The sequence below is a fragment of the Neophocaena asiaeorientalis genome, unplaced genomic scaffold (genome assembly GCF_003031525.2).
Source record: "Neophocaena asiaeorientalis asiaeorientalis breed wild unplaced genomic scaffold, Neophocaena_asiaeorientalis_V1.1 scaffold684, whole genome shotgun sequence".
In the NCBI taxonomy this organism is placed as follows: domain Eukaryota; kingdom Metazoa; phylum Chordata; class Mammalia; order Artiodactyla; family Phocoenidae; genus Neophocaena; species Neophocaena asiaeorientalis.
The window spans coordinates 5,644,576-5,668,837 of record NW_020174048.1 but is presented as its reverse complement, the minus strand read 5'-3'; positions in this window follow the sequence as shown (position 1 = coordinate 5,668,837).

Sequence of the window (24,262 nt, the reverse complement as noted above, 5' to 3'; positions counted from 1 at the left end):
ACAAACACACTATAATGAAATGACTATTCTTATCCCATTGGATAGTCTTGAAATCATTGTTGGAAATCTGTTGATGGTAAATGCGAGTAATTTCTGAAGTCTGAATTCTAATCCACTGATCTATATGTCTATTCAATGCCAGTACCACACCATTTGATTACTTCAGCTTTGTAGGAAGTTTTGAAATCAGGAAGTGTGTGCCTGTCAACTTCATTCTTCTTTTTTAACATTTCTTTTAATTATTTATTGTCCTTTGTATTTCCATATCGGTTTTAAGATTAACTTGTTAATTTCTGCAAAAGGCAGTTAGAATTTCTCTAGAGATTGCGATGAATTTATAGAACAATTTGAGAATTTTTGTCATTTTTATAATATTGTCTTCTAATGTATGAGTACGAGATGCCTTTATACCTATTTAAGTCGTTAATTTCTTTCAGCAAAGTTTTGCAGTTTTCAGTGTACAAGTCTCACAGTTATTTTATTGTTTTGGATGTTAATGTTAGACTCTTCAGAATATTCTATATTTCAGATTACGTCATCTGCAAATAGATAAGTTTTGGTTTTTTTTTAATTTGGTTGCACCAGGTCTTAGTTGCAGCAGGTGGGCTCCTTAGTTGTGGCTCCAGGGCTCCTTTAAAGACACTTTTAATTCTTTCTTTTTGATGTGGAAGCTTTTTATTTCTTTCTTTGCTCAATTGCCCTGACTAGGATTTTCTGTATAATATCGAATAGAGGTAGTGAGAAAAGGTATTTTCTTTTTCCTAGTTTTAGTGGGGAAGTTTCATTTTGATACCATTAAGTATCATGTTAACTATGAGTTTTTCATAGATACCCTTTATCAAGTTGAGGAAGTTCCTTTCTATTCCTAGTTCTCTCCCTAGTTTATTATATTCCTAGTTTTGTGTTTGTTTGTTTGTTTTTTCATGAAAGGGTGTTGAAGTTTTGTCAAAGGAATTTTCTATATAAATTGAGATGATCATGTGTTTTTGTTTTCTTTATTCTGTTAATACAGCATGTTGCATTAATTGATTTTTGGATGTCAAAAAAACCTACCATTCCTGAGACAAATTCCACTTGATCGTGGTGTGCAATCTTTTTAATATGGCTCCTGGATTTGGCTTACTAGTGTTTTGTTGAGGAATTTTGCATGTGTATTAATGACGGAGGTTGGTCTGTAGTCTCCTTTTCTTGTAACACCTTTATCTGTGTTTGATATCATGGTAATATTGGATTCATGGAATGACTTAGAAAGTGCCAACAAAAATCTCTCAGTCTTTGCAGAGGGTCTCTGTGTCTGCATTAAAGTGCACCTTTGGCACTTAGACAAGCAGCTGACAACTCTGCTTTAGCCTTCACTACTTCCTTGTACAGAGCTTCAAAGTCAACCAGAGATGAGAGCTTAGGGTCTTCTCAGGTCTTTACTGAGCACATATATATACAACATGGACATGTATGTGTCTTTCTTGATACTGAAGAATGTGTTGGAGTTTTCAAAGAAGTTATTCTCCAAAGCATCTCATCCCACAAACTTTCCTCACAATCTTTTTATTTAATCTATTGGGTTTTTTTTTTTTTTCCCCAACTGTTATCCATTGCCTCAGGCAGCAGTGACTAAAACATGTTTCTGTGTATGTTCTGGACAGATGTTCACAGGTAGCAGCTTTAGCACTGGGTAAATTCTGAGTTAGCTGAGATAAAGGTAAACTTTTTGAGCCAATCTTCTAGAGATAGCCACAAGCAAGCAGTAAACAAAAAACCAATAAATGCAAATAAATATAAATACATAGGATTCTTTGCAAATGAGGTCAGTTCCGCTTCCTCCTGTACTTGTGGAATCCAGGCTGTCATTTTCAAGGCTGCCACCAAGCTGGGGATTGGGACATGGGACTAGGGTAAGTTAAAATGACACATAGCTCTCTGTTCTTGCCAAGATCCAGACACTTTTCTTGAATGAATTCTCCCTGGTTGCTGCAAGCTTTTGAATAGTTTCCAAAACTCTGAAAAAGTCTATTCTCACAGTTTGGTTTTGTTTTCTGTTTTTGTTTTTCTCCTAGTTATTTCATTACTTTTTTAGAGAGGTAGACTTTTGGTGTCCTTTATTATTTTTGCTAACTCACAGGAATTTAGTCATCCACTTTTGTATTAACATTCGGACTTATCACAAATGGAAGCCATAAGCCAACCAACATAATTTGTGTAAATTTGAAAAGATGCAATCCATGTGTATATGCATTAAGATTTATGAATACTCTTCTCATCAATTTCATTAAGTCATTTTACTCATATTATGGGTGGAGACCATCTGCTATATTTAATCTTTTTCATTTTCTTTTCTTAAATCAGACTCTATTGAGTGAACTTCATAACATAACAAAATTAAGTTAATATTTTGTATAAGTTTTCCTCCACAGTAATTCAGAGAAAATCAAGGCATGTCTTTATGAGATTTTAGGACGTATGCATCAAAGTGACAGAGTGGAAAGTTAAGAAATGATCCTCTGCTCCCCAGAGGCTACCTCCAGGTCAGGACCAGATGGCCCTGGTTCTCTCCTTTGTAAGCAATTGGAGTGCTTCCGACTGCAGCTGTGCTATGGCGGGAACTGTTCTGCATGAGGATGTGTGAAATGAAAACCTAAGGAAAGCTTTCCTCAGCAAGTTAGACAGGTCTGATCTCTGACCTGCGAGAAAAACGAAAACACAACACACACAAAAAACCCATGGTCTCTGAATCTGCTAGTAATGGCTTGTATGCAAGCATATTGTATGCAACTAAGTGATATATACACAATCAATCCCATAATATTAACTGTCTTAAAATGACTCTACTGTTAAATAAAGCAAAGAACACTTGTTGCTAACTCCCCAAAATGAATATATTAAATTGTGTTGTGACATTTTGAAGAAATAGGGTAAAATCTTATAATAATTCTGTTGCCATTTAGTCTTATTGAATATTTATTGAACAACTAGTATTTGATGGTCATGTTTTTCAAGATCTGGATACTAAGGCTGTCAAATAAATACAGGATGCCCAGTTAAATTTAAATTTTAGGTAACAAGCAAATTTCTAGCACACGTTCTAAATGTTGGGACATAAAGACAATTGTTATTCATCTGAACTTCAGCTTTACATAGACTTCTCTAATGTTTATTTGCTAAATTTGCCAAATTTACCGGAGATACAGCTGTGAACAAGACATAAATACTATTTGCTCTTATACACATTACCATGCAGTGAGATGTATAATTAACTAGACAGGTATAATACCAATAAATTAGTGCAATATGGATGCTGAGAAGTATATTTAACTCCTCTTTAGGGTGGTCCAATATTTCTGTCTGGTAATATTGATGTGGTGTCTAAGCCAAAAATGGAATTATAAATCACAGGAGGGAGGTAAGAGGAAGAATTATTCAGTTAGAAGGAAGAGCTTATAAAAGCTCTTAAAAGCAAAAAGGAACCTCACTGAGGAATTATAATTAATTTATATTCCCAGAGCATTGAGCAGCAGGTGGAAATTTGATATATGAATCTTAAAATCCCATGTAAACAAGATAAGTAGGTCTATATAGGCTAAGGTTAAGAGGAAATTGTAAAAGAGGGCTTGATGGGATCACACGTGGAGAAAGTACACTCTGGCTGCAGTCAGACGAATGGATTGGGGGTGGGAGCAGTCAGGCCTGAAAAACAGGGACTCATGCTAGCAGTTTATTGCCATGCTTGATGGTAATTTACACCAGAATAATTGGAGCGGAGATGGAGAAAACTACAGTTTTCTGAAAGATCAATGCAAGTTACTGACTGATAAAATATGGGAGAATGAATGAGAGAAAGCAGTCAAGAATGACATTTAAGGTTTCGACATTGACACTGAGGACATCAAGGAAAATGAAGGTCTCTGAGATGTTAATTTAGGCATGTTACCACAGACGTCCATACTGAATATATAGCACAGGGGATGATACTCAATCTTTTGTAATAACCTACAAGGGAAGAGAATCTGAAGAATATATATATGTGTGTGTGACTGACTCGTTGTGCTGTATACGTGAAACTAACACGATATTGTAAATCAACTATACTTAAAGATAATAACAAGAGATGTCCAAAGGCAGGAGGCAAGAATATTGCTATAAGTTATATATATATGTACTTATATATATATATAGTTGCATATACATACATAGAGATGCATATACATATATGCAACATACACAATATTATTATATGTTACTGTGTGTATATAAAATGTATATTATGTATATATTATATACATATTATGTATATACTGTGCATATATAGTATATCTATATACTATATCTATATGTACCGAAGAATATATGTGTGAATTATCAGTTTGCTGATGGTAATTGGAGCATCAGAAGTGGACCTGCTCATCCAGGGAAAAAGAATAGAGAGAGAAAATGAAAGGTCTTAAAGAGTAGAATCCTTAGAAATAACTTAGGAAACATAAGAAGTTGGCAAAGGAAGAGGGGGCCAGCATAAGAGATACTATAAAAGGTTAGAGGGTTGCATGTTGATGAAAAATCCCAAAGAAGAAAGATTTAATTAAGTAAGAATAATCAATGGTATCAATATAAACGTTTAGATAAAGTAAGGAAGACATTGGTGAATACAGGATCCAGTGAATTACATCTCAAGAAGCATACTGACAGCCAATAGCCACAGTTCAGTAGCTTACTTCACTGATTTATCTTTTACATGGAACGAGAATATAAAATATTTTAAAAATCAGTTTAATTTTATACTTAATTCAGTATTATTAATTTATTATCATTATAATTATCACTATTTTGCCTAATTCCTCCTCAGTAAGATGATGTTTTCAACAAACATGAGTGTCATTTTCACATATGAGGTGTAAGTTATGGCTGCCACTTCCAGGTTGAGACTTTATCTGACCAGTGTTCACAGTGTTTACCAATTTACCATATATTACCCAGGAGATCACTTGTTCTGCTTTGGAAAAATAAAAGTTAATTTTATAGATAAAACATAAATTCATATTTTAAGATTAGAAAAAATATTGTTTATTTCCTTCTTTGGATTGTAAGGCATTGTTTTCCCCTACCTGTTTCTGTAGCTGATGAGCTCACGGACCCATTAAACCAAAGAGCAGAGGTTGTTTCCACAGATTCAGGATTGCTTAAGCAGCAGTCGGGCAGAGGGAACATTTCCAGTTTACTGCAGTTGCTGAGAGCAACGGTGAAATGAGAATCATGGAATCATTAAACTTTAGACCTGGAAGGACCCTAGAGAAATCTTAGGCCTCGTTTTCAACTGAGGAAACTGTGGCTTTGAGCAGTTTATTGATTTCTCCAAAGTCCCACAGCTGGTTACTGTCAACATCGGAACTAGAACCTCACTCTTCTGACCTCGGCTCTAGTGCTTTGCTGCACTTTGTTTCATGTTCAGATATGCCCCGATCTCAGGATTACCAGGGCTGCAATGGCAAATTTTTGAAGGTTGTCTCATGACAAAAGCAACGGAAAAATAGGGGGAAGGATTGGATCAGGGAAGGATGGGCAGAGAAACTCAGTGTTGTAGAAATTAAGGAGCATTAGTACCACAAACCAGGACAGGAACAATGTCTGGGAAACACGCTGCTTCCAGAACCAGGACAAAGCCAGTTTCTCAAAGGCTCAGGGCAGAGCACTAGGAGAGATAGCTGTATGGCAGCCACAGTCCAGAGACACACAGAAGATACATCAAAACTTGAAATGTGCGGCCAGCAAGAGGAAACAGCCCCAATAAACTAGGAACTTATTGCGTGCACAGGCTCATCTTTTCAGTCAGTGGCTGAAAGCATAAGGCTGTAGCTGGCAGTGAAGGTTCCTTTTAAGCCTCTTGGACCTACTCTTCCTGTCTGCAGAGAACATAGTTCCATCAAAGCAGAGGGAGAAAGAGGCAGGTGTGTCTTACCTTTATGCAGTATCTTCGATGAGCATGTTTTAGACCCTACATTTATTCTAACCAACATTCTGTAAGCTTGCTATTATGATCTCCATTCTACAGATGAGGAAATGGAGCCTTAACGATACTCAGCATCTTACCCAAGGTCACATAGTTGTAAATGAAAGAGATGGGACTCAAGTCCAAGTCTGTGTGCCTTTCATTTTGCAGGGAGTGGGGCAGACAGGAAGTGAGCTCAGAGTAGTGCCTGGTAAAGGCAGCCCTGTTGAATTATAGGGTTAGAGCTTTTTGAAGGAGTAAAAATAGACCATCAGCTCTTGAGGCTAGAACAGACTTCAGGGCTCGGCACTGGAGTGCAGCTTAGGGAGAGAGGCAGAGTTGTGCTGGGATCTGCTCTGATGCCCCTGTGAGAGATGACGGATGCATTTATACAAAATTTTCACTCTGGTTATTAATGCAGCCATTTAAAAAAATCATATTACAAATAAACCTACAATTAAATTAATTATACCAAAACAAAGGTAGCTATTCAAAACTCATTATTTCCTAATTATTTTTACTCCATTTTGCTATGACCTATGCTATTGATTTATGTCTATTATTTCTGTAGTGGAAATGCTGTGCTACTTACTGCCGATTCCTCCCCAGCTCAGTGCTCAGTGATGTCACATCAGCAGCAAGAAACTGGCCCTGATGGGAGTTTTTATACAACAGAAATTAGCAAATGCTACAAACCGAGGCTTCTTTTTTTGTTTTGTGGACCACCTAGGCTTAAGAAATTAATGAAGACGAAAGTAAATAAGGCAGAGCAAACTTAAGAGTGTGTTATATTTCTCATTACTTTGTAAATAGCACAAAATGTTGTCAAATCATGTTTGAATTGCAACCATAGGTTGGCTGCGGACAAGATACAAGAATTTGGCAAAACTAAAAAGAAAAGGATTCTGTGAAAATCAATTGTCTATACAGAACTTAAAATAAAGATACTGTGTACTTTATTACTATTTGTAAATTGTTTGCCATACATTTTTACTTCAATAAAATATAATATAAACTTATATACACATAAGCATTTCATTTTTTCTGGAGAACTGGTTGTTAAACACTTCCCAGCCCACCACAGAGTTAAGGGGATCAAATTGATAAGATGAGCTGTACAGGCTTGTACCAGCCAACAAACAAAAGTCAGAAACAGAATATAGTAGACAGAGCAGGAACTGATCACACTGTTGAAAAGTATTGGGATTATTTCTTGCAAAAGAGTTACATCAATAATGATGTACCTATGAAAGTGGTCTTTTGGTTGGAATACCCCTCAACACCATGCAGATATACTTAGGAAAAAGAGAAAAGAGTATTTGAAGTTGGGGAGATCCAGTAATATTTATGGAAGTCCATGCAAAACCACGGGGTAGAGAAGGGGAAACTAAAACTTCCTGCCTATTTTACTACATTTGCCTGGAGTTGGACACCACTAGAGAGATAAAATTACCTGCCTTCAAGTTATTCAAATGTGGAACTCTGGCAAATATATGCTTTCAAGTTCTTTTTCTCATCATTTATCAATCCTAGCCAATATAAGTCAATGGGAAGTTGATTTTCTAGATATGATGCACCTCAGGTAAATGGTAATTCTGCATGTAGTTTTCATTAAACCCTTCTTGCTCTTAGAAGGATTTTTGTTTGTTTATCAAATTTTTCATGCAGTTTTATTAAAAATTGGGCTTCCTTCTTCATTTATCTGTGGAGCGATATTGCAGAAAACTCTGACTCGTTTAAAAGTCATTCTATCACTGTGTAAACACTCGCAACTTTTCATACTCTACACTGCATACTTCCTTTCTCAGTGATCCTGAGAAACTTTCCTCATTAGATCCTAAGTCATTCCATCTTCTCTGATGGAAGTTGTTTTGCTGGAAGATTTATATTTTTTCCCCAAGTTTTAAGAATTTAATTTACAAAGTTAGGAGACATTGTGTGATTCCAATGTATTTTTTTATTATTTTAAATTTTTTGCTGCTTTAAAGCAGTAGGGGTGATTCAATATCTGTTGTTTTAAACAGAGAAATTTTTTTTCATTTTACCTATAAAAACAAATTGCATTTCATTTTCTTCTACAAGATTTGAGAGAAAAACAAAATGACAAGTGTTTGAGTGTTTTTGCGTTTTGTTTTTTAATAAAGCAAAGCTAATTGCAAACAGAACTGAAGTGATGATAGCGAATGTGTTTTCTCTGGTAAAAAAGCAATGGTAAAACTATCCAATTATTAATTTTTTTCCCTAAATAAATGGACCATACTATCACAGTGTTATAGCCTTAATTTTCATGTAGACTTAGCTACACAACACACACCACTGATGAGAAGAACTCACAAATTAAATATGGAGCAGTGATATATTCTGTGACATGAAGATATTAAATACAATGCAAAATTGAGTTATATGACAGCACAGTTATTAATCAAGAACATTGAATTAAGCTTCAGATTCTTGTTACAGGGCAGTCACTTTCATAAATTCAACAGCTTAAAAGTACATACTGGTTAAATATGCAGTGAATTTATGACTGGTTTTGGAGAGTGACTCTCCAGCAGTGACATTGTCACTTGGCACTTATTACATGCGGCTTTATTTTGGGTTGAGGACTCATCTTTCCCGTCGGCTCATTAGGTCAAGAGCTTTGTCATAAATATCTTTATAGCTTTTGCAAGCTACACATCACCTGGTCCATACATATCACCAGGAAGAATGATAGATAATTGTAAAATTAGTACCAAACAGTCTACTTGATAAAGCAATGTGCATGTCCTTTAAACTGTGAAGTATCCCTTTGATCTTTCTTGGCCGAAATCAGACTCTATTAGCAGTTGGACTGACTACCGTTCTAGGGTAAAGAGGGGTCTGAGCAATTGCAAAATGTTCAGTCGAGAGTCACAGTGTAATTAAGGGCAAGGTCCAGCTAAAAGTGTCAGAAAGCAAGGCACTCTTAGTGACAGCCTACTGGTACTTGATGCAGTTGATACACTCTGAAGGGCTGTTCTTTGTTCTAGAAAGCAGAACAAGCCGGCTGATGATTTGAATTAAGTATGAGGAAGTAATATGCTATCTTTTATTTGTAACTTAATCAAATGGTCCCATCCGAGACTTGAGATCTGAGAGTTCTTCCTGCATGGACGGTGTTGGCAAGAGCCTAGGGCAGATTTCATTGCCGCAGGAAAATCCAGCTCCTTCCTTCCTCCTTTGAGGCTGGAAATTACACTAGTCATATTGTTTCCCTTTGTCTTAAATATTGGCCACTGCCTCCCAGAATCTTTGAAACTTCAAATGGTCTTATGCAATGAGATATAGCTCTTGATGTCAGTCAATGCCAGTGTTGTTTGTTTACCGGATTGTCATCACTTCTCCCTTGGAGGGAGCAACAACGTGTCTCACGTGTGTGTGGTGTTGATGGGTCAGGAGAGACTTCTGAAGAAGAAAGAGAGAAAAAGACAAGAAAAGAATAGGATGAGAAATGTTCTAATAAATTAAAGAATACCTTGTCTTTTACTAATTACTTTTGTTAATCCTAGGAGGAAAATAAAATTTATGTACTTTTTATACTTTATTATTCTAGAGTTTGATGATGTTCTTTCAGAATGTGTTATTATACAAGGGAAAACAAATTTCTTACTCTTATGCAAAGCATCAGTAAAAGAGAAATGGGCTATTAAATCTTTTTCATTGTTTAGTAATGATTTATAAGCTGTAAATAATTATGGTGGTGATAGTGGCTGATGCAATCACAGAACAATAAATTTCTGTACCGGGGCTTTGCAAAAACAACCCCAAATGTGTCTCAGAAGTAAAACACTGGCTTCTAGATAACTGACCTTCACAATGAAATATACCCTCAACAAGTTTAATTAAAAACTCAGAATTATCGCTTTAATAGATGCAATTTTTTCCCCATTAGATCTCTTTAACTATTTATCTTAGTTTATTGAGTTACTTTATTTAGGAACTAAATGAATATTGTAACCTATTATCTGGTAGCATTTGTGTCATATATTAACCTAATGGCAGAAGGTATAATTATATATCGTAAATATATAGGCTTAGTATTTTAATTATTTTCATATTTTCATAATCCATGATAAAATTTTGCAGATTTGAGAAGTGTTTTACATTTAAACATACTTTTCCACAAATAGTTTATTTATTGATGTGTTTTTCCATTTATCCAATGAATATTTATTTTATGTTGTTATATACCACTTGTGCTAGATACTACAGGAAATTCAGTAGTGAACAAAACAGTAGCCTAGTGGAGAAGACAGACAATTAAACAAAAAAGCAAAATGATAAGAATATAAATAGGATGTAGTGAGAGAAAAATGGAAGCAGGGTTTTCCCCATAAAGTAGTCTGGGAAGGTTTACTAAGGATTTCATATTTGAACTGAAAACTGAAACATAGGAAATAGCCAGGAAGAGGGCAGAGGGAAGAGCCCGTGCAAAGCCTCCTACTGATTCAAACACCCTCCCCGCCACCTCCAGCCCCATGTGGGAGCATAAAGTCTAATGATCCACTGGCTATGGGATGAGTGAGAGGGGAAACCAGTGGTGACCCCCCTTCCAGTGGGGACTAATTTTTAAGGAACATCCTTTGGAGAAAGAGAAGAGTTCTATTTGGACAGTTTCTTTGTGGTATTTGTGAGGCATTTAAATGTAGATGTTTGTTGAATAAACAGGAACTCCAGGACCTGGCTGAGCTGGAGATATAAAGCTTGGTGTTGCTGGCATATCTGTGGCTGTAATACCTCAGGGAGAGTTGACATCACCAAAGCGGAGGAGAATTTTCGATGCCCAGGGCGGAGGAGCCAGGAGATTACACAAAGGGCATGGAAGCAGAAATAATGGGAAAGGAAAGGGATGTGGGAGTGGAGAAAACATGCATCTTGTTATTCAGGCAGTTGAGAAAGTGTGAACTACCTACCATCTCATCTCTTATTTTATTGGGTGTGGTTGTATAACAAAAGATATAAATCAAAGGTGGGCTAAGAGGAATGTTACTTCACAATACGATGTTTTAATGTATGAGGGGTCAACAAAGAAACAGGGGTATAGGATTTCAAGTTCATGGTATTGTCCTTTGACCATAAAATATTTTTTTCTTTTTCCATAGACATAAAAAGGAAGATGAGACTAAGTGTGGAGACCCAGAGAGAGTGCTCACAGGTAAATGAGGGCATGTCCAGAGGATGTCAACATTTTTTTCAATGAAGTAGAGGCAGGGGAATTGGCTTTCAAGAAGAAGTAGTGGTAATGGTGACAAACTTAGCAAGTAAAAATATAGGATCCTTAGTGAAATTTGAATTTTATATGGCAGTGAGAAATGTTTTAGTACCTGTATGTCCCATGGAATATTTAGAAGAATATATGTCTCTGTGGTGAATGAGGGGAGGTTGGGGAATGAGTACGTCTGTAGCAGACATTGTAGACAGCAGAAGACCAAGCTGCCTCAAACAATATAAAAGGAGTGACAGGTGTCCTGTATTAGGCAGGTGGCAGTGAATATATAAGTGGCTTCAGGCTTCTTAGCTCTGATTTTCTTCAGGAACATTTGGCTGCATATATAAAGAAGATTCAGACATAAATACTCAGCTGGTTGGATTTATAGAGCTGTGGATGTGGTGGACCAAGTGTGATGAAAGGAGAGAGAAGCAAAGGAACTGAGGGTATTTTTAAAGAGTGATTACAATGATTAAGCTAGATAAGAAAGTGATTGTAGGGATACTGCAATTTTTGGTGATGAAAATGTGCATGATGTCATCTTGGGAATAGGTAGCTGCAAGAAAAGAGAGTGAAAGAAAACAGTGTGAGGTGATCACAGAGATGAGAAAAAAAGAAGTGGTTGGAAATTTCACCCACATGGATTTGAAGTCAGTGAGGGTAAAGAGAAATCTATGAACATATACTAAAGCTTTGAGTGAATGAAATCATAGAGTTTTCAGGAGGGAGGTAGAGGTCAGAAAATCTACAAGTATGATTAATTGATTGATTGATTGATTTTTATTTTGTTTTTGTGGGGTTTTGTTTTGCATCAACAAACAATCCTTCCTTTCTTTTTTGGGTGGTAGGTGTTGAGGAGAGGTAGGAATTGTGCTTGTAATGAGAACGAGGGTGTGCTTCCAATTTCCTGATGAATGCATGTTCTTAAGAAGGCATGTCAGCATTTCTCTGTGAATGTGAATCGCATTTTCTAAAGAGATGGCCAAGATCAACATCATTCAATATGTTTTATTAAGGATTTTCTCCTGTAAATGTTAAGAATCTATGATAGTGCTTCTCATTATGACATATTTCATTTTGCAATAAAAGTTTCTTTATTTTGTATCCCATTTCATATATTTTTTACTACATATTTAAAAAAATTGAAACGTAATTCCAGAATATACAAATATATTCTCCATTGAAACAGGACTCTAGGAACTTATATCCAGGCCACCAGCAGTAGCTGTGCATGACTTTTAACTCTTTATTTTTTGTTTTCCTATCACACTATTTAATTCTTTATATTGAGCCCCATTTGTCCTGCTCGAAGAAATCTTCTCCTAAAAATTAAGGAAAATTCAGTCAGGTCATTGCCTTTCAACCTTTATCATGTAAGCTCTGCCAATTTAGGATTCATTCCTTCTTTTTCCAGCTCTGATGATTTGCATTTATGTTTCTAAAAGATTCAGTATTATTTTCCATTTTGATGGTGACAAGTACCCTCTGACAGGGAGCTAAAGGCATTCAATACACAAATGTCCCAAATTGGGTTTTCACTTTGATTTCAGACCCAACCCCAAAGAATAGCAGGGTGCAAGGTCCCTTCTCATCTTATCTCATCTACCCTCTTATCTACCCTACAGTTTTACTTTTCATTCCCCCCGCCCCCGTTTGAAGGATCTTTATCTAGTGTCATGGGGATACGTGTGATGAGACCACCTAGCTCTGTCTGAACACATACTCTCCTAAAGTTTCCTGTCTTTCAATTGAAGTGTGGCTTTTGAAGGCTAATCAGCCAATTTTTTATATTTTAAAAATTAAAACAAAGAAAGAACCATAATACACAGAAATACTATCACTATTTAATTTAACATATGACAATGTGGATACACATGCAGAGAAACACATAGGTATGCTCCAATATATGTGTACGTGTATAACATTAGGTGAAATTAAGGATGATGGAGAAAAATAAAGCAGAATAAAGAAAATCCAGAGTGAAGAGTGGGATGGAATTGCCAAAACAGGAAAGGCCTCCCTTATAAGGTGAAGTTTCAACCTAAAGAAATGAGAGGTGAGCCATGTGCATAATCCAGGAAAGTATCCAAGCAAAGAAAATAGCACATAAAGCTTTGAGATGTGAGTGATGGAATTAGACTTAGAAAGGAGACAAGGAGAGAAAGAGTGTGTGTGTGTGTGTGTGTGTGTGTGTGTGTGTGTGTGTGTGTGTGTGTGGAGAGGTCGGGACCCGGATCAGGACCAGATGTTGCAAGGTCTGTAGGTCATTGTGATGATTATGGTTCGTGTGTATGAGGTTAAAAACCAACCATTGGAGGGTTTTGAGTAGAGGAGTGGCATGATCTGAGTTACTTTTTAAAAGGTCAGTCTGGCAGTTGGGTGGAGAATTGGTTCTTAAGTCCAGCAACAGGGATTGTGGTTTACCAGGTAGTAGCTGGGAGGATTTCAGAGGTAGTCAGATTCTGGATACATTGTGGAGGTGGACCTAACAGTATTTGTTGATGGATTAAATGTAGGGTGTAGGAGACCTTGTGCCAAATAGCTGATGATGGCTGTAGACTTTTTCACGTGTTGATCCTCACCAAGCATATTTGTTATTAATATTTTCCTTAGACTCATAAAATGCATTTATCACCCATACACTAACATATGTATAAAAGTTCATCTATTTACTCATGGCAAAAAAGGCATTAATGCCCAAGCAAAAGAATGTTGGCAGATGTAATAAAAATTAGGTAGTATTTGCAAAAGACTTGGAGGTGATAAGTGCTAATAATATCATCAGTGCTTCTCTATTTACTTTCTAACGTCAACACAATAGCCATGTTCCTTGGCGTCACTCTCATTGCAAAGAGATCATTTCTAATGGAATGTTATAACCACTTGCCAATAGACGTTTTCACTGTGGTTTCCTGTTTTAAGTTTCGAGGGCTAAGATTCTCACACCCAGCTTTAAAACACATTCGATTTAGTAAACAACACTGCATTCTTTATAAATAAGATACACAATATTCCAGAAGCAGCCAATTTAATGTAGTGAGATTGAATGTTTGTGTTGTTTGTGTGTTTGAGTATCTTGTGCAGAAGTTCCAGTGAAAATATACACACCCTTGCTATAATTCTACAATTCACATATTGAGATAGACAAGAAGATTTTATGGCTATACGTACATACAGAAAGATATATATTATAAGTATATATATATTTATCCTGGTCTAATTTTAAATACAGTATTTTTATAGCTTCTGTTTCTATAGCAGCTTATACAAATGGCTGTCACATGTTATCTCAATTTGTTATAATTACTTTAAAACATATAGGTCATCATAATTATGGTATTTAAGGAAACTGAAACACTAAATGATTAATTGATTTACTCAGAGATATTTAAGCAGTAAGAATTTTATCTAAGATGTGAATCCCAATTTTAGAATTCCGAGTTCTCCAAAAATACACTTGTCTGTTTCTTTTTAGGTGGAGAGTGTTCTGGAGACAAGTCACACTTATTAGAACTAACTCAAAGGGCAAATATTGTCACTGATGCTCTGTGCAGGGCAAGTACATCTTTATATGTCATCGAGGTAAGCGGCAGCTTTCTGGAAAAAAAAGATATTTTCTTGGACTTTGTAAATAATTTATCAGATGATGGGACTGAAGCTAGAGAGTTTTAATAAATTGCAATTAAATGATAGGGACTGGATCCAAAACTCTTTTTCTCTGATTTCAAAATCTACAGCATTCTTATCATATCAGACTCTCTTCCAACAAAGTTAAATTGTCTGCACAGATGATGTTTAAGTAGTTCATAAAGTCTCCAAAGGAAAATCACATACACAAATTTCTATCTACATATATATTAGAAGAAGAACAGAGGGTCCTAGTGAACCACATGATCGCTATGAAGAGTCACAGAAATCCTGCTATGAAATGGTTCTGGTGAGAAGATGAAGGTCTGGAAGAAGCTGGGAAGCAATCTTCTTACTTCTTTGGCATTGCTACTTGTTAAGGTGCTCTGTACCAGGCTGTACTCCAATATTTAAGAGAACTGTTAAGACTTTGGTGAAGGTACACAGCACAGCAGTGAAAATCACTAAAGGACAGGAACACAGAATCTATGAGGTCAGGTAAAATGACACTGATGTAGTTGGGGAAGATGAAAGGGTAAATTTGAGAATTACTCTCATAAGTATAAAAAAGAACGTGATCTTATTTTCTCATCTTATACTAAATTTGGAGGACAAAGTTTAAGAAATGCTTTAAAATAGCAAACTACAAACTGCCCAAAGGTAAAATATTTCAAATATTGAGGAATGGTGGACATAAAAAATGGGTTTCAGATCTCACTTTCTCATATACTGTGAAATCTTGTATCTCGCTGTACAGGGAAAGTCATTTTTTAGGATAGATATGTTAAACACTTTTAAACCTTTGGTTCTTTTTTTTTCTTTCTTTTTTCTTTTAAGTAGACTTTGTCTTTTTAGGGCGGTTTTAAATTCACAGCAAAACTTGAGCAGAAGGTACAGAGATTTCCTACATATTCCCGGGCCTCAAACGCACAGAGCATCCCCATCTATAAATCTCCCACACCACTGTGGGACACTCATTACAACTGATGAACTATGTAGACACATCATTGTCAACCAGTGTCCATAGTTTACATTAGGGTTCACTCTCAGGGTTGTGCGTTCTATGGGATTTGGTCCTTTTTTAAGCAAAACTCTTACATGTACAACATATGAGAGAAAGACATGTCTTGCTGAGACCAGGGGTCAAGAGTTAGGCCCCTTCAGCCCCCAGAGTTTTGAAAAAACTTCCAACATGGCTCCAGGTTTAAAAGCCATCTTGTAGGAGAAAGCAGACTGGATTTGCAGTTGACAGATTACGGTGGTGATTCTATCCCTAGCTCTGTGACTTTCGATAACAAGCTAAATTGTCATGATTCATTGTCCTTATCTCCAAAATAGAAATCATGCTAAACTTCACAGGCTTCTGGGAAAAATTTAAATGAGGTCACATATATGTAATATTTACCCGAACATCTGACACAAGTAGTTAGCTATTCAGTGAATGGTAGATTTACCTAAACTTTCTAAATTTTACTCTAGACCAATGTGATTAATGTCAACTCTATTTTCTTCATAGAACCTGGTGAAAGTGTATGATAAAGGTGAATTGACAAGTTTAAAAGCACAGAAATGTGCAATCGTTTATTTTCATTATTCACAGAAGGACCCTAAGGTGCCAGCCTTAAAAACAGGTTAACTTTGGCTCGAAAGAGATCTGGTGATAAAACTTGGGTAATTTTCTGAAAATGATCAGAAAGCTGAAATTTGCATTATTATCATTTTAGAAAATTATCTATTTCAAATAAGCCTCTACATTTACCATTTTGTCCCCTGCTTAGGTTATTTCCATGTGACTTTGATCTGCAAGAGGCGGAGAGGGAAGACAAAAAAAATGACATTGTGATCATTTATTTTTGTCTCCTGGGCATAAGGAATACCTCCAATGCAGTAAGGAGATATGTTTAGCCATTAGCACATAGGCAGTTTTTCTGAAATTTAACTTTGGAATCCAAAGTTTATGCCTACATTTGGACTGCTATTATGTTATTTGACTGAATAAATTTAAATAATATCCCATTCTTTTGATTTATCTCATTTTTCCACTTATCCAAAGAATCAAATTTCTCCTTTCCCATCCACTTTGCGTGAACATAACAAGATCAAAGATTCAGTGATTATGAACGATATTCAAATTCATGATTGTAATGTAGTACATATTTTCTCATTATCCTTTGTATAGATTTGCAGGATTATACAATAAATTATGTTACTTTGCTTGGTCTTCAGTTAATTCTATTAGAAGCTGAGCTTATAATTTACAATGAAGTAAATTAATGTTGGAGTGTTTTGCTGTCATTTTAGCTTACCATAAGTAATTATCTCTATATTATCTAATGTTGACTTCTCATAAAAGATTAACGTAGAATGAGCGACAAAATGGTATTCTCATCAAATACAAAATCCCATAAAAATTAATGCTTCTCAAGTTGTAACTTGAAAATCCAAAAGGCACTTGTGATTTAAATCTGTTAAGTCTCATTATAAACTTGTATTTCTGCTTCAAACACAGAGATGAAGAGGCACAGACACATTTTGTGTAAGAAGCAACAAGTGTGAGGAAATGTCTTAGTCAAGTATAATAAACTGTTTATGATAATGTATTCATATTCTTTTTTGTTAACAGGGATCATGGGAATATTGAAATACCATGATTCTAGGTACATCTCTAATGATAAAACACCCTATGCCACAGTGAGTCTTTTAAAAGATAGCCAGTATGTAGCTTCACATCATATAAGTTGATTTGGTAAATAAAATAAAAATAAAATGCAGTATTTTCAGACTTTTTAGCTCGGAAATGATCTAATCAAAGGGTCCACATTAATGCATTTTTGCCACGAAAGTTATAAATTATACATAACATAGCATAACATTAAAGCATTAACATAACAGTACAGGTCTATCACTTAAATAAAAAGCTGAAGCCTTCCTATCTGACAGATTTGACTTTGCTACTATAGTACATACTAGCACAAATTTATCGTTAACAGCATTTCAGTACTATCAATCCCAGTTTTCATTTTTGTCAAGGAAATATTTGATGTATCAACTTGTTCAGGTAGTTCACATATTTTTAGCAACAATCAAAACCTTGTCTTTGTTCTCTACATTGTAATAAACTTTTGTGCCATAATATGCCTGTCCTCAAAAGAGTAAAATATAAATATCTTAAGGTGAAGGATGTCATTTGTTTTGCATTTTCCCCTTGGTTTTATACAACATCCTAATTTTCATAAAGTGGAGTTCTATAAAACTATCTTTTCCCTAAAACTTCCTAAAAAATTATTTACTACTTAACTATAGGTTTTCCTGGCTCATAGATAAAAGAAAAGAATTCTTTCCATACTTTCCATACCACACCATTATAATCTTTTTGTTAAAGATGCTTCAGGGCATGTAATACCGCCTTCTGTTGTGGTGCTTTTAGACTGGGGACCATATGTGGTGCTATCCCAGGAAACAGCAGGGTTCAGTTACAGGGTTGGATGCTTTTTTTTTTCCCTTCCCCTAACAGGCCCTGCATTTATACATTGTTGCCATCAGTGCTATTTATTTAGTATAATTAGTATCCTTTTGGTGCATTGTTAAGAATGCTATATAGAGCATTATTTATATGCCTCTCAATATTCACAGTTTTGTAACTTAAAATGCAGCATCCTGTATTATACAGCAAAGTCACCCACAAATAAGTCTGAACATCAACCAACTCTATTTTGGAAAAGAAAGAAGTTATTTTACTGCACAGATTGTCTTCCACCTAAAAAAGATGTAGCTTGAGGGTACGTACCATTCCTTGCTGGGTAGATTGATAAATGTGGATCTAAGGTAAAGCATGTATAATCCATTGGGCCTGCTATCAAAATGTCCATGACATCTTGGCCCATAACTTATAATATGAGGTTACTCTAAAAAAACCTCTAGTGTAATTCCTGAGTGTATTGAAATTGATTTGAATTTATAATTCAAATTTATAATATCTATCCCAAAGCAGCTATTATCCAATCTGTAGGTTAATACAAAGATTAGGGGAAAACTTGTGGAAAGAGTCTGAGAATTCCTGCTTCCTCAGAATCAGAATCTTAGAAAACTTCCATGGAGAAGTATTTGATTTGAATGTTGGTAACAATTCTAAATTATCCTAGAGCATTCTCCATAAAGAAGGACTAGTCTCCAGGGGAGAGGAACTTACCTGAGTCATGTATCACCCGGGGGGAGTCATGTATCACCCGGAGGAGAGAACATCCTAAGGCCAGCACATTCTAGCCAACATGGATGCCCTAAGGAAGGGGGAAAAAAAAAAAGGTAAGAAATACTTGAGAAGATCGCAGTCCAAAAACTCAGATCCACTAAAAGACTGGGATTTAATTTTAAGATTTAGGAAAATTTCTCCTCCCCCTCGCCTTACTGCCACACTGATAGGACTCCCACGTTAAACATTAAATTACAACTGAAACAGCTGAGAGGCAGAGTCTTTATCTAAAGTGGAGTTCTTAGGAAAGTCCAAAGAAAACAGGGGAAAAGAAAAAGGGATAATAGAGGAATTTGAAAACTCTGGAACCAAGAGCTAAAATAAACATTAAACACAGTCAAAATCCTAAGCAGATTAATGTAAATACTCACACTAAGGGCCTAATTACCTCAGTTTCTATTAACTTATATATCATGTCTAGCTTTTAACAAAAATCACAACTCATGTCCAAAGACAAGGGAAAGCAGCACTGAAGAGACAACAAACACCAGAACCAGGCTCAGATGACACAGATGTTGGAATTATCAGATCACGTATTTAAAACAGGCAGTGACATCTCCTCAGCCTCCCTGATCATTTCCTTGGCTGTGTTCAGGCCACTGATGCCTCCATCAAACGGAGTCTTCGTTTATGTCACTTTGTTATTCCTTGTACTTTCTCTTGACTATTTCTTAGCATTTCCATCTCTTTGCTTGTATTTCTACTCTAGCATGTTGTCCATTTTTTCATTAGTGCTCCCCTGGATATAGAATGCAAAAATCCTCCAACAAATAGTAAAAAGTTAAATTCAACAATATACAAAAACATTCAATACCATATCCAGTAAGATATATGACGTATATTCAGGGCTGACTTAACATTTGAAAATCAATTTAACCTACACAATAAAAAACATCATATGATGATAGCAATAGGTGTGGGAAAATATTTGACAAATTCAAACACGTATTCATGGCAAATACTCTCAAAAGACTAGAAATAGAATGGTATTTCTCCTGCACAAAGAATATTTACAAACTGTACAGCTAACATCTTACTTAATAGTGGGAAACTGGATGCTTTTCCCCTGAGACTGGTCGCAAGGCAAGGGTATGGTCTCACCACTGTGCTTTAACATCAAACTGCAAGCCTTAGCTAGTTCAACAAGACAATGAAAGGCTATAGAGTGATAGAGACTGGCAGATGTTATGGTTGTAACTGTAGAAAACCTGCCAAAATTTAGCAAGTTTGAGGAAATGGGAATAAAATTATAGGGAATACGTGATCTGTATATGAAATAGAGTGAATATTCTGTACCTTGTGTCACAGAGACATCTAAACCAAACACACACACACACACACACACACACACACACACACACGCACACTCTAGCTTAACGTGTGTATGCATTTTTATAGTATATATGTAAGTATATACAATCATGTTAAGTGTGATGTACTATAATATAGAGTGTGCCATTTTCTTCTTTATAATAGCTAATTTAGGGAGAAGAAAGCATGCAATTAGGTATTTTAAAAATGATTTTACATATAAAATGGATGCTATTTTAGCTAAAATAGATCAAACTCCCATGCTTAGTGAAAAATAGAGCTGTAAAATAATAACTAACAATATGTTCCTGTTGAATGAAGTCTTTGAAATCTTACTTGTAAACCATAAAATTTGTGTGAGTTTGTAGATCTATGCTAGTTGACTAAAGCTGTGATCACTATTTTAGGGGTTTCACCTTAAAACAACTCTAAAGACTTAAATGTTGGGGAATGCTATATACATTGCCATTGCCTCAGAGTAACTTCATAGATTATAGACCCCAGGGAATGAGATTTCTTGTAGAGCAATGAGTAAAATATATATTTTTCTAAGAGGTTTTACTCAGTGTTTTGTGTGTGTGTATTTTCAGAAGCAGTTGGCCCAAAGATAAATGAGGAATTTCATCTTTTTAAATATTCTACTAGAACTTTTATATTTAATTTTCACCTTAAATTTCCTTGAAATATTACATATGTTTCCAGAAATGTATATGCAAACAAAATCAAAACAATCTATACTACCTTCAAATGCACATCAGTCCATCTCTAGGCTTAAGCAAAAACGATTTCCGAGAGAAAATATAATTAGGTTTCAGCTGGGACGCTGAGAGTCTTGACACTGAGCTAAGGCCAGTAAAGGCTCTGATTCTAATGTTACAGAAACATAGAAAACATTGTGGAAATTTGCTTTGCATATACATAAATATTCCTTGAATAACATATAATATTAATATATATTTAATATGTTCTTATATTTCCTCTAAATTTAGAATACTGTTAGTATTGCTGTGTACTCTCCAAAGAAACGTTCGTCTTTGGATAGAGGACAGCCTTAAGTGTGCAGCCTCTTCTTCTTTCTTAAAGTTTTCCTCTCAGACCATTTCTTCCTATTGATACCCTTGAACTCCCTACAGACAGAGAACACTTTGCCGTTGGCAGATAAGGTGAATCTTTCGAATTGACCGTCCTCTGCTTACTTTCTGCATTCAGGAGACGTTGTAGGCCAGTCTTCTCTAGAAGCCAAAAGCCTTAATGCTCACTCTACGATCTGTCAAAATGCAAATTATTGCACAGATGACTGTACTAACTGAAAATTGATAAATGGTAAAAAAAAAAGTTCAAAAATATGTGTGTATATATTTATATAATATATGCATATTTTATATGCATGTTTCCAGCATGCAAATGTAATACATAAATATAAAGCAACAATTGTTTTGTGTGTGTACATCATCCTCTTTACTGTTCTGACAATTGTATTAATACAATTATAAGGTCAACGTTCTATCAGATGCCAGGGTAATGTGGAAAATATTGAATCACTGGCTGGCCCATGAATAGATATCACACTCATGACACGTAAAGCATGATTTTGTGCTTCAACATAGAGCGGAGCAAAAAGTTTAGAATGAATAATATGAGTATTGACAAAGTCACCTACAGTAATAAGTTACTTGTGACTCTCAAATTTTCCCAACAGTGCGGTTTAGAGGAAATTCACTCTTTCTTCTTTTTTTTTTTGTGCACAGGACAATAAATAATAAAACCATTATGGATACTATTTCTAACACCCTATCTTTAAAGATAAATGGTAAATTGTGCTCTTTTATTCATAATGAAGAGAGGCCTCTCCTTTCCTTTTCTCACAAGATAGATATTCAATCGACTTAATCCATAGTTCATAAGAAATGCAAGAATGGTTTCAGGTCTTCTGAGAAGTCTCAGGATTAAAATACATTAGAAAGACAGGACTTGTACGTATTGGGATCCCTCACATGAAGACATCTATGAAATTCAGATTTAATAACAATAATCATTATAATAATGATAAATGTAGAGACTAAGATTTATTTTACAATGAATTAAACCTGGCAACATGGGAAATCTCTGAGCAGTATGTTCCTTTCTGTTTTCAACTATAAATCATTATATAGGAATTAAATTTGTACCTAATATTTAAGGAATATATGTGTGTGTGTTATAGAAAAATTACCTAGGTATAGAAGCATAACTTTTTTTTAATTAATCAACTTATTTATTTTAATATATATTTAACATACATATGGCTGAATCACCGTGCTGTACACCTGAAACTAACACAACGTTGTAAATCAGCTATACCTCAATTAAAACAATTACAATGTTGTGTCAGAGGCTATGGTACCCAAGAGCAGTATTTTCTTTTTTTTTTTTTAACATCTTTATTGGGGTATAATTGCTTTACAATGGTGTGTTAGTTTCTGCTTTATAACAAAGTGAATCAGTTATACATATACTTATGTTCCCATATGTCTTCCCTCTTGCATCTCCCTCCCTCCCACCCTCCCTATCCCACCTCTCCAGGCGGTCACAAAGCACCGAGCTGATCTCCTTGTGCTATAGAAGCATAACTTTGTAATTTCCTTATTGAAATACAGTTCGAAAAGTGAGTCAGAAAATTTAATGTTTGGTTTTGACTGCAGTGGAGTGAAAGGCTCTTATGACAACCTGGTCAGAGGAAATGTGCAAGATGAATTATTACCTGCTAAGGAAATAGTTGAAAATCCGAATTCACAAAATCTGAACTTCTGATGCAGATTTTAAGAGGAGGTGGAGGCTTGCTTTGGGGACTCAGAGATGGCCCTGGGGATCAGATATGCAGGTGACAGGAGGCTGAGCTGGACAAGCCCGACCCTCAAAAGCCTGAATTCTAACGTGTCTCTTGAATTCTTTCTTTCATGATTTCAGGAGCAGGCTCAACCTAGTGCCACGATGGATTAAAAACCCACTCAGAGGTGACTCAGGTATCAGAGGGGCGTGCAACAGAAGATCCAGTGATTCCAGACCAGGGTAAGACAGGGAGTTCAGGCATTCGACTTCAAGCCCCCTGAAGGGAGGAACCTTCCTGTAATCATGTTTCCTAACTCTGCAGTTGACATGGAGAGGAGTCTCATGCATGGTCACCACCGAAAAAAGGCAAAAGTCCAGGAGAACCGTACGCATGCAAAGGCCTAGTAAAGAACAGACACACCGAAAAGAGAATATTTGGGTTGCATTTTTTTCATAACAAAACTTTTCTATTAAAAAGCTCTAAGATCTATCACCACGAGAAACAGAACATGTCAGGTAAAGTGGTCATACTTTTTAACCTGGGCGTGTTTCAAAAACAGTTTCTACAAACCACAAAACCTCTCACTCCACCACAGCCGTCAGCTGCCTCGCAATTTTGAGCCAGTTCAGGTCACCCACCAGGATCTGAACACTCAACGTTTGTTCCTCTTTCTGCAGTTTTTACATTAGAACCTTTTATTGCACTTTGCTTTATTGTGCTTCGCAGATATTGTGATTTTTTACAAATTGAAAGTTGTGACAACTCTGCTGAGAGCAAGTCTATCGGCGCCATTTTCTCAACAGCGTTTGCTCATTTTGTGTCTCGGTGTCACAGTTTGGTCATTCTCACGATATTTCAAAGGCTCCACCAGCAAAAAGATTATGACTCGTTAAAGGCTTAAATGATGGTTAGCATTTGTTATCAATAAAGTATTTTTAATTAGTGTATGTACATTGTTTTTATAGACACAGTGCTATTGCACATTTAATAGACCACTGTATAGTGTAAGCAAGACTTTTATATGCATTGGAGAGCCAAACAATTCGTGTGACTTACTTTATT